Here is a 12,811-nt window from a genome sequence, read left to right on the forward strand (position 1 = left end):
TAATATAATTATAAATAAATTAAACAATGTTACTGAATATAAATCCAATGAATGGTATGAATATAATGAAAAAATATGAATATAAATATAGGGATAATATAAATGTAATAAAAAAATGTCTTACAATTACATAAATATTAAACGTTACAAATAACTATAGAAGGTAAATATATAAAACACAAACAACAAAAACAAATGCATGTGTAATTAACAATATATATTTAAAAATAAATGTATAAAAATACATAAGTAATAATAATACAAATTATATATTATATATATTATATACATATTCAGATTTACTTCTATTTATTCCAATATTTTTATATTATTATTTCCTTTTGGCACCTCATAAATACTGAATATACTGTGACTTCTGAATATTCAAGACTTTTAATCCTCATTTCTATCCCTAGTACTGTGGTGTGAATCATATTATTGACACAGCTGGAACTGATGCAAGAGTTTCCAGTATAGAACAAGCTGTATGCAATCAGCTTACAGACACGCATGAACAATGAACAAGCGGCTATATCATGAGTGGAGGACTTCAGGACAAACCCTACACTAACTCAGTCAATGTTACAAAAGATGTCTACCAGCAAATCACCGTATTAGAATAGGATCGTGTGACGCCGAGTTATGATGCTGACAATTCAGCTTTGCATCACAGAAATAAAAGTTGAGGCCAAATTGCCTGTTATTATCATCATCAAAGCCCATCTACTGCCTTGATCCCATCGTATCTTCACTAAAGTCTATCAGCTCATTTTACTGCAACCAGTCTATCCGTGCAAGGCGACCAGCCGCGACCCGACAGGAAGTAGACTCTGCATGGGCAGGTGAACGGGCTAATAGCAGCATCAGCGCATGAAGCAAAAGGTCAAGCAGCAACCGCCTCCTCCCTCCCTCCTCCATCCCCTTCTCGTCTATCTGAGCTCTTGGCATCAACAAGAGGATGTTATGTAAGATCATCTATTTATAAGCGCGAGCTCAATCAGTGCCGTCGTGCCCACCCGGCCTCGTAACCACGGGAACGGCTCGCACGGCGGCGGCTGGGGATGCGGGGAGATGTCCTTCACACTTCAAAAGCAGCTGAAGGAAAGTCTGCAATACGACACGCTGATACAAGCGTCAACTTAAGGACTTTGAGCGCACTTACTAAATCCATTAGAGAGCTAAGATGCCGCATGGGGCAGACCATAATAATAAGAGACGGGTGGGGGTTAACCCCACTTGATAAGCAGATTTCTAAGGCCTCTGATGGAAACGATCGACTTCATGCCTTCTGTCGTATGATTAATAGTTTGTACTTTTTGTAAGCAACCAAATGTCCTTTTAATGTAATAATAAAAGAACTCGCCACAGGTTTAGCTGCAAATATCTTACCTGAGGCTTTGTGAAGTAAATGAAAGAATAATTTCATATACATTTAGTACTGAAATATCGTTATATTTTATATATATATAGATAATTATAATATACATTATATATATATATATATATATATATATATATATATATATATATATATATATATATATATATATATATACTACACACACTATTTTTTCTGACTATGCTAGGCTAGGCTTTAAAGGTATTTAAAAAGCTGGATGTAAATACGGCCGAGGTCAGCTTTAGACGCACTCTCACATGCCTGTTGAGTAATAGAACTCACACCTGTTGTGCTTCATTACACTCGTGTGCGTCTGCTGCGTGTCTTGCGCGAGGCTGTTTGGAGTTTACGGTAACCAAGAGAGCCGTGAGCAAAAACAGAGCTATGCACACGACTAGCTTCAAGTGCACAGAACATCTCCAAGGACGAACTGCCACCGTGACAAAGTCTGAAAAAGAGTGTAAATATTTACAGGTCACAGAATTATCAAACACAGACACACACTTCCTCCTCACACACACACACACACACACACACTGGGGTGTTTATGTAGGTCACAAGCTAATGTTTAACCGGGGGTGCGTGCACTTATGCGGCAGGCGACAGGTGCAGGGTGCGACCTGAAACCTCGGGAGGAGTCCTCCCGTTTGAGTTTGTCCCGTTACACCTGACGCCATTTTTCTTATGTTACATAACAGGCCCGATTAAAGCGAGAGCTGAGGTTTTGACTTCAAAAGAGGGATATCGTCATTCTTCTGCATCTCCTCTCTTTTAAACGCTAATCGATGAGGTTTAGATGGAGCCATGAGTCAGAAGCTGAGCAGATAATGACAACTGCAATAAAAAAAAAAATATATATCATCTGATAACAGAGGCGAAACAAAAGCCCTGACCTTTGGATCCCAATCTGTGGGCCAATTTCTAAGGCTCAAGGATAAAGACCCTTCTTTCCCCTCCCAGGTGCCGGGAACGCATTGCTATTTATACTTTTCTGAGGAAATCGCCGAGCCATACGTGTGTGCAGGCCAGCTGGAAATAACACGGCTCATCTGCTGCATTCAAATGAATGTGTCACTTTCTCTTTTTAAAAGAGACTAAGATCCAGCATGCTTAATTTACCCAAATATGAAAATTACGCCTCTTTTTCAGTGTATGTATATATATATATATATATATATATATATATATATATATATATATATATATATATATGCCTGGCATGACACATGCATTAATACCAAACCGCCATGGTAGAGACATATTGGTTTGGTGCATGAAGCCTTACATCGAATAACATCTGTGTATCGTGCCACCCCTAATATACACACACACACACACACTCTGTGGGTATATATATATTTAATGTGAGTATTTCACATCATTCTGTCACATAGGAATGCATACTCTGACATCACAGAGCAGGAGGGGTGTGTGTGTGTGTGTGTGTGTCTTTGTGCGATTAGCTGCTCCAGAGTCTCAGGCTTGCTGCCCACTTGCTGTAGAGCGAGTGGGCGACACTTCCGTCACGGGTCATCCAGAACTCGGCTGTTCTCACACACTCTGCTTCAGCACTGTACTCAGGCTGTCTCTCGATCCCTCCCACTCCTACTTGAGCATTACTCACCGCAGATGAAGTCCCGTCTGCCCTTCCGACTTCTGTCTGGCCTGGAGCCTTTACGAAATACGGGCCTGCATTTGAGCAGAGCATCAACGGATTCTGATTTAGAACGGTAATTTCCACCCTGCCTAATTACGTCTACTCAGTTCATTGCGGGCTGCTTCTAGTGTGTGAAATTGGATCTCATGTATCCTGTAACCTCACCATTTTTCAATGGCAACCTGCGACTTTCAGATGACTCTGGTGGGTGGTTTAGAAAAAGCGATGACCAATTCAGCTTTTAAAATAAACCCATATTAAATAAAATTAAAACAAATTTGCTGGATCAAAACAAAAATATGCCTTGAGATGTGTTTTTTTTGTGTTAAAAGAAATAATAAAATAAAACTAAATTTTATAGACAACAGTAAAAACTTCCTGAAAATGTGTGAAGATGTGTGAAGGCTTCCTTAAACAAATATGTCTAAAAAAGATTTGTTAAAAAGAAAATAAAAAAATTGTGTTTTGGTTTATTTGGTTTAGTGTAATACTACCAGCAAAACGTATTTATTAAAATGTATTTATTTATTACTTTTGAAATAAGTCTATTTTACCCACAAGAGCTTAATTTATATGATAAATGGACCAAAAATACAGTAATATTGCAAATAATTAATTGCGATTTAAAAATAACTTTTTTATTTCAATATATTTTAACATGTCATTTATTCATGTGACAGAAAAGTTGAATTTTCATCATTTTAAATCACACTGCCTAATATTTTTTGTGTATTTTTCAAGATTATTTAAAGAATTAGCTTTAACAACGTCAACATTTTTACGGTCCATTTTATCCAATTGAATACATTTCTATTTCTAAACAGAAGCATACATTTCTTTGAAAACCAGAATTACTGACCTCAACCGTTTGACCGTTCAAACTATAGCGCACATAAATGCGTAAATCACACTGAACAAACACAATATCTTATATATACTGACAGTATCTTTTTGACGGCCTATCAACTCACCCGTCACAACATTACCAACATATCATTATAACAAATGAGCGGAAAACGATTTGCACTTGAGTCACGTCCTCTTTGTCAAAACCTTTCCACAATCACAGCCTTTTACTTCAACTGCTGAAACGAACAGCGAGGCCTAAATGTAGCGAGACAAACCTCACTGCACAGGTCAGTTCGGGCACGGAGACTAAATTTAGTGCCACGTCCATGCAAAAGAAGCCTTGCGCAACAATCCCGTCCGGGAAAGTCCCTTGTTCTTACTGTATTGTTATAGATGGTCCATATTAGGTATGCGGTAAAGCCATGAGCAAATATTCACACATATACAAAAAACGCATTTCAACACAGATCTAGAAGTTAGGAAGGCCAGACAGCATGCGGTCTGCCCCGTTCCACTTCTCTTTGTGTTCACCAACACACTTCCCCGTTCTCTCTCTGCCTGCTTCGCTCGCTCTGCCCAACTTTTTGCATAATCTATCCGCTTCCCTATTACTCAGTCCATTACCTCTCTCTCTCAGCTTGCATCCTCTTTTTCCCTTTCCCTGGTAACAGCGTGTGTTATCCTGACGACCACCCCAGAATACCTCTGTAAACAAACAAATCGTGGAGGGAAATTGGCTTGTGTTGTTGTGCAGCGACCGAACAAATACCTCTCTGTTCATGAACCAGGACATATTATGCAAGGCCAAGTAACGCGATTCATCCTCTGATATGTTTCAGATTCACTCAGCTCCACAAAACTCCACTAACAGGGAGCTTTGAGGCTGATACGTTTCTACTTTTTGTGGGAAGCAGCATTAAGCTAAATACCAACCCGCCTGGACATTTATAAACAAAGATTGATAGAAACGGCACCGAAATACCAAAATATCTCACAGTGAGCAAAGAATTTGCATCGCGAGACATCTGTGCTTGGAATTACTTCTTATTTTGGATTCATTGAATCTGCGTAACACATCTAACCAAATCCACAAACCCAGGGTTCGCTGTTTGGCCCGTTTCACTTCTTCTATACCGGGTCACTCGGTACAGTCGTCCAATCACATGACTCTTTTCGTCAAATTCATGCTGACAATGATACACCTACTGACTCAACTAACCTTTAAACACCCTTGAGTTATGATCTATCAAACCTCCAAGGATCTCTAAATTCATGCTTTTAATCAAAACGCTTTTGAATTCTACATACTTTCATATCTTAATTCTTCTGAAAACGTGGCTAGGTCACATTTGACCTCAAAATAAAAAGTAGAAGTAAAAACTGAATTCCCCATATTAGAGGAACCATTCCATATTTTAATGAATATTTAATTGTGCCATTCATTTCATATATATAATATATATATATATATATATATATATATATATATATATATATATATATATATATATATATATATATATATATATATATATATATTATATATCTCTTATGTAAACCAAAACAGATTTAGGTTGCGATTAATTGTGATTAACCATTTAAAAACACTAAATATAATTTAATATTATATTCCAGGAAAAAAAAAACATTTACAGCATCAATGAAAAAACTAGTCTTCTTTTTATTTATTTTGCTTATAATATATATACACATATTATATATATATATATATATATATATATATATATATATATATATATATATATATATATATATATATATATATATATATATATACACACACACATATATGTATGTATGTATGTATATGTGAGTGTGTGTGTGTGTGTGTGTGTGTGCCCTGTAACAGGCTTCTTATCTATTTCATTAGATTTTGGGTATGATTATGGCGATAGATGCTGTAGAATGAAACTGGAGTCTGGAGTTAAGGAACTGAGAGCGTTTACTGAGAAAGCTAGCAGAGGACAACAGAATAAATCCTCTTAAAAGAAGCTGATTTACAATGAGTAAACTCAGTAATTCCCCTGTTAACACTAGAGAATGTTACCCCGCACACACACATACACACGTTTAAAGTGCAGACTACCCTCTAGTTCTCTCCTTTCATGTGGTTTCTTCACATCCTTCAAAAGACACCCAAATGACTCTGCAAACCGGCTGCAAATGTGTCATGCAGGTTATCCACAAAACCCTTTTAGAGCTGCAAGAATGCTTAACCAATCTAACCCAATACACTGAGGTTGATGCTGACAGACGCAACAGGTTTTTAACACATTATCAGGAAATAAAGAGACTAATTAATAACACAGTCACAGAAACTGAATTTATGCACATAAATAAACAATTCTTATTTTCATAATGTATAAAATATCATTCTGATCACTGTAATGTAAAACCAACAGAGGTGTATATAGAATATGGCTATATATGTAGTAATATCTTTATACTGATTGTATGCACAGTAAATTATCATTGTTTACGTTTACATTTACATTTAGTCATTTAGCAGACGCCTTTATCCAAAGCGACGTACAAATGAGGTAGGCATATAGAAGCAACTTAATATCAGCAAAAGGGCAGTAGTGCATAAGTGCTCTGAGTGGGGTCTTGTCTTACCTAACGAGACACGAGGCTTTTTTTTTTTTTTTTTTTTTAACAAGAAAAGGATAGGAAGGAGCAGGAGAAGAAGAAAGTGCTATCGAAGTTGGGTTTCTGTCTGTGTACAATTTATATATAAAAATATAAACTGTATATTACTGCATTGTACAGCATCACAGCTGAATAACAGAGGCAGATAAACAGAGACAGACAGACATGCGTATATATTGATATAATTATGACAATATAATAAAATAATAAAACATTAATATAATTTAATACAACCAGTGCTGCCAAATGAATAATCGCATCCAAAATAAAGCTTTTTGTTTACATGTATACTGTGTACTGTGCATAATTATTATGTATATAGAAATACACACACATACAGTATACATTTGGAAATTATACATCTATATATTCATATTCTTATATTTGATATTATATACAAACATATTTAATATGTAAATGTTATATATATATATATATATATATATATATATATATATATATATATGTGTGTGTGTGTGTGTGTGTGTGTGTGTGTGTATGCGTGTATTTTCTTGTATTTATATATACATAAATATACACTGTACACAAACGCATTATGTAAACAAAAAACAATTTTGGATGTGATTAAAACAATAGATATAAATCAATATAATATCTCAATGCAAAAAAAACAAGAAAAAAAAACAAAGCATCTATAGCATTGTATTTCATCACAACAGATTATACATAAGAATATTGTAAGATTTAGAAGGAATGAGCCTTTAGAAATAAACACGGTCATGATAATGAGAACACGACTGGCATTCCACGTCATTATGGACACTAATCTCTTTGTGCGCACCTTTACCTGTCCCTCTCGATCATTTTTCTCTTTTGTGTCTCTCAATCACAAAAGCACACAGTGACCCAGTTAGCACAGAAGCGGAGCTGTCAAGAATGTTTTCTACATTATTCACCACGGGCTTGGCTTATGTAATGCAGTCATGTGAGCGTGTGCCTGTTGGGAAGCCGGAGTATCATCAAGTAGAATGCCTATGCTAATAACAGGGCTGATTATGCAACGCGCCTATTTACAAGAGCACCCACGCAAAACACATGCATGAGCACAGAAACCAGACCTGCCAGGCTGGGGACACCGAATCGCTCTACAGTCGAAGCAAACATCCCTTCTTTGACATTGACTGCCTCCGCCGCCGCGCATCGCCCTTCCTGTCTGCACGCATCGAGGCTAGCCTTTTGCCAGGTTGCCATAGCAACCGCACTGCACCTGCAGAACCCTGGCTGTGAGACTGCAGACGGTGACGCGTGGCTCTGCTCTGAACTGGACCGCCTCCAGTTGACGATCCGAGCGCGCACTTCGCCTAATGTCACTGATTAACATACTGCTATCAGACTACTATTAACGCTGCGGTATACAGCGCATAAAATGCATAAAATACGCATAAAATATACAGATATACTACAAAATATGCTACTTTTTGCCAAAATGAGCAGCACACCATTTTTAAAAGCTAAAGAAAAACACAACAAACTAAAATGAAATAGATAATAATAAATAAATGTTTTTAAACTTGAAATAAATGTTAACTGAATGTAGTAAATAAACCTATTTTTTGTTTTAGGTTTAATATTAAAAAAATACAAAAACTATATACACAAAAAAGCATCATCATAAAATAAAATAAAAACTATACAAAAACTTTAACTATAATTAAAACAGAATTATAAATAAAATACTATAAATATATGTTAAATATATATGTATATATATATATATATATATATATATATTTTTTATTTTTTATTGTATACATTAAATATACAAAATAAATAAAATGTAATAGATTGACTTTGGATGGATTTTGCATCTAAAGTCTTTTATAAAATATCTCTATATAAAAGTAACTCTGCAAATGCGTTTTTTTTATGATAAAACATTGCAAATAAACATGCATTTCGTCTAAAGTGCAAAGCAAAAAAAAAAAAACAACCAAATATATGAAGATAGTTTTACCCAAACAATACAAAAAAATCTAATCAAAGAGACTGCGTTGCTTGTCATTTATCATCGAGCTCTAAGTGTAAACTGTTAATCCATTTGAAAACAGTTGATGGAAACACACATAATATATCGATGGGTATATATGACCCAGCCCTACTCCACGCTCCAAAATAAAGATGGTTTCACAGAAAACAAAAATAAAATGAATAAATAAAAAAATAATAAACAATAAAAAAAATTGCTGGCAGGATTTAGACACCTATTAAATTAACCTGTAGCTTCATGATGTCATGTGACAGATATAATGAGGCCAAGAGATCAAATTTAGAATATTATTTGTAGTTTAACAGGCAATAAATATATCAATCAAGTAGAAAGTTGCTATTCTTAAAAACAGGCTCAGCCTCCCTGCATTCCTTTAGTTCATCTTTCTTTTCTCTCACGTTTTCTTCAATTTACCCACTGACTCCTTAGTGACCCGAGCTATCTGTCCTGCAGCGGCCATATTAGTGTTGTCTTATCTCGATTCAATGCATGCTCTCCTTCCCTCTTCCTGTTTTGCACCAAGGGAGGATGCCCTGCATTTCAAAGGAAAGGACACGGCTTTCCTACACTGAGATGAGATATGCAAAACCCCCGCCTTGCATCGAAACAGCATTTCACACACAAGAGTCTGGACATGCTTTAGTTCACGTGGCAACCAGCTCTGTCGTTTACACCTTTGCTCTCACCACAACTGCCCTGGATCAGCTGTGCCACACAGTCTCCGCGCCGCCATCATTGTTTACGACAGTATGAATTCACTGCAGGTTTGCACGTGACATGAGAGGATTCAAAGCAGAATAGAGGTTTAGATCAAAAACAAAAAACGAAAGTGAGAAGCGAGAGCCGATCTCACCTGTATGACAGGGTTTCCTCCCTCCAGCAGAGCGATGGCCAGCAGGATGCTTTCCTGGAAGATTCGGTCACTCGTGGCGTTCATGATGAGGTCAATGACCAGGTCAGACGCACCTTCTCTGTCCAGATGACACTGCACTTCAGCCAGGCTAATCTCCCCTCGACTGCCCACTGAAGCTCCACCACCTCCTGGGAATATTACATGCATACCACAGTTCAAAAGTTTCAAGAGAGAGAGTTTTGTTTTTGCTTTTTTTTAAAGAAACTAATTCTTTCCTTTAGCGAGGACGCACTGAATCGATGAAAAGTGACAGTGAAGACATTTCTGATGCTACAAAAGCTTTCTATTGCAAATAAATTCTGTTCTTCTTAGCATCCCTTCATCAAAAAAAATCGATAGTGATTGTAACGAATTAAATATTCAACATAACCGATGACCAAATCAGCATATAAAAATGAGAATATCATTATGATTATGAATATCAATTCATAAATATTTTATATAGTATTATTGTAACATATATCTTTTTGCTATTGTGAGCACGAGACATTTCTTTTATAAACAATAAAACACTTGAGTATTGGCTTAAGCGGCTCAATGCATTTACGTGACGTGAATCAAATAACAATATTTTGATATTATATTTTGATAATTATAATGTGCTTTACACACATTCACTGAAAATACACTTAATTAATTACAGAACTAAACAATCAATTAAAACGATTCGATTTTGGCCGAATACAAGTCCATTTTTTATTTTTGATAAATTTGAATGATACAATAAAAATCACACCGATTCATGACCAACTGTAATCGGTGCTTTCTGATGAGATGTTGCACCAGTTTTACATGAAGTTTTATTGACTGGCAGTCAATAAAAGTCATTGCGACTAAAACCTAGTTTTCCTTTCATCATGCAGTCTGTTTCTGCTTTAACACACTCGCTAGACTTTCTTAAGCAGGTGTATCTGGAGGCTATTCACACAGGAAGTGCGGGTGCCATATTCTTGTCGCCTGGCAACAGCGATGGTTCTGAATATATAGGACACATAGCATAGAGAAGAAAGCGGTCGGGGAAGGAGTCATCTTTAGCAGCGGGGTATTACAAAAAGAACTTGGTGTCTATGTTTGAAAAGGTCAGCTTGCATCTATTATAAGAAACTTAAGGTGGTGCACAAACCTGTAGGAGTCTTGGTCTGCCCGCTGGGGGTGAGCGGCCCGTTGCTGAAATTGGTCAAACTGTCTCGCCTGCCTCCCGGCTTGAAGTTGCCATAGTAACGGTTCACCAGGACTTGCCTCAAAGCTTCACCCTGACAACAGGGAAGGGGGTGGAGTCATAAAAGGGGCATTATGACATACATCAACGCCGAACATTAGTGTGCCACCATGAAAACGTCAAATGGTTTGATTTGAAAAAAAATAAATATAATGTGTGACGTGAATATGGTTGCTGATTGGTTAATAGAGATTTTAGATGTTATTTTGCATCTTTTCCAGGGTCATGGCATGAGAAATCAAATTAGCTTTGATCATTTGGCATACAAGAGGTATTTGTAATGCTAAACTGCTTCATATGCATTGCAATGTCTTATACTGCTACATAATAATGCTTGCTACACCTTTAAAAAGCCTATATCGTAACGAACTTTAAGTGGTCACTTAGCAAAGGTGTAATTGCGTATAGGTTATGCAGTGTTATAACTATCTAAAGGTGTATTACGTAATATATAATACTGAAATTCTCAATAATGTGTTACATAAACGGACATCAAGGAAAGCGTTAGTGAATTAATTGCCTTTGTGGGATGCCACTCAACTCCTCCTCGAGACCGATCCCTACCTTGTCCTGTAACATTTGATTAGTTCAGTCAGAATGAGGTCAGAAAGGAAGACAGAATCTGATAACATTAGATCCCTTTCCTTGGTTGCGTCTGACCTCATAATACCAGAGGCCTGGGATACAAGACACCACACCAATTAAGGCTAATCCTAATTCAGTGATTACACAGTTAAAAACAAACCCAACTGCTCAGTCAAAACACCCCGAACCCGAGTCCGTGGAACCACACACACAATCACAATATCAAGATGTTAATCGCCTATAAACGGATCAATCGCCTCCTTCAAACCTAAAGAGCACACAGTCATCCAGTGAAACCTCCACCCATTTGGACCAGACAAGAGGGTGTTAAGAGGGCGAGCATGTGAGCGGGCGGCACAAGCGGCGGCCAGGGTGTGCGCCCCATGCCTCGTTTCTTTACCTACCCTTCTCTGATCCTCCAGTTGCTTCTGGGGCTGGTTTGGATCAAACTCCTGAGTGACGTGAGTTAGCAGAAAGCAAAAAGGAGGGAAGAAAAATGAGAAGCATAAAAAAAAGAAAGGGGTCAAGACTGAGAACATTAGTCATTATATAAACATGCACAAAAAAACTGGGGCAGATTACATCATGCAGTTAAATGAGAGGCTTGGTGGGTGTGTGTGTGTGTGTGTGTGTGTTGTGTGTGTTTGGGAACAGACAAGCGCTGAGGAACACCATGCAGAGCAGAGGAGCATGAGCTTCAGTTTATCCTAAAATAATCCCTAAAAGGAAGCAGGAAAGGGGCTAAAACAGGAAAACTAATAAATAATACATTTCATAATAGTTGTTTTTGAATACCCTGCCCTTTAACGAATACAAACTCTCTTGTTTGGCAGCTTCAAACTTCGCTAGCCTATTCTACAGGCCATCTGTTTTATGTTGGACCGTAGTTGTGCTTCTACACCGGCAAGAACGAGAATGAAACCATGTTAATTACATAAGCACCGCACAGGGCGCCAATGCTAGAAACATAAGCACGAGTGAGAGGAATGAGAGAGAGAGAGAGAGAGAGAGAGAGAGAGAGAGAGAGAGAGAGAGAGAGAGAGAGACAGAGAGAGAGAGAGACAGAGAGAGAGAAAACTTTTATCCAGATTATGTAATGGATACTCTCTACTATTGACACACACTGCAGCCCATGCCCTCAGCTGCCTTGGAAAAGCAGGTTTGCTTTTCGTCCTTTCTTCTACCTGTCTGTCGTAAAACACGGATATACAGTATGTATACAGTACATGCAAAATGTACAACAGCTAAAGGCATAAAAACATTTCTGCAGCCTTGGTTTCAGATGCTTTCTTTCACATTCAGTTTCTCCACAGGCATTTCAAAAAATAAAATAAAAGTCAAACGAATCCAACTAGCTGAAAAAATTAAGCACAAATGCTTCAGAGAAAAGACAAAAATATAAATATCATTAGCTGTTCTTGTTGCAACAGCAACTTTTATTGATTTTGGATGCATATAAGATCATTTTTATTTTCATTTTGGATTCATATTTGTTTCAAAAATATTCAAGA

General features: G+C 37.0%; 1 pseudogene; it reads right to left on the reverse strand.

Moving 5' to 3' along the window:
- The window catches only part of LOC122354384, a 67,721-nt pseudogene that overhangs the window by 34,512 nt on the left and 20,398 nt on the right, over positions 1–12,811 (reverse strand).

Source organism: Puntigrus tetrazona, chromosome 11 (genome assembly GCF_018831695.1).
Source record: "Puntigrus tetrazona isolate hp1 chromosome 11, ASM1883169v1, whole genome shotgun sequence".
Taxonomy (NCBI): domain Eukaryota; kingdom Metazoa; phylum Chordata; class Actinopteri; order Cypriniformes; family Cyprinidae; genus Puntigrus; species Puntigrus tetrazona.